Raw genomic sequence first — 216 nt, forward strand, 5'->3', positions numbered from 1 at the left:
AAAATTAGGGTTTGAGATCTTTCCCTAGGTAATATTAGGGTTTGAGATCTTTCGCTAGGTAAAATTAGGGTTTGAGATCTTTCCCTAGGTAAAATTAGGGTTTGAGATCTTTCCCTAGGTAAACGTTAGGGTTTGAGATCTTTCCCTAGGTAAACGTTAGGGTTTGAGATCTTTCCCTAGGTAAACGTTAGGGTTTGAGATCTTTCCCTAGGTAAA

The sequence above is a fragment of the Cucurbita maxima genome, unplaced genomic scaffold (genome assembly GCF_002738345.1).
Source record: "Cucurbita maxima cultivar Rimu unplaced genomic scaffold, Cmax_1.0 Cma_Scf00421, whole genome shotgun sequence".
Lineage (NCBI taxonomy): Eukaryota > Viridiplantae > Streptophyta > Magnoliopsida > Cucurbitales > Cucurbitaceae > Cucurbita > Cucurbita maxima.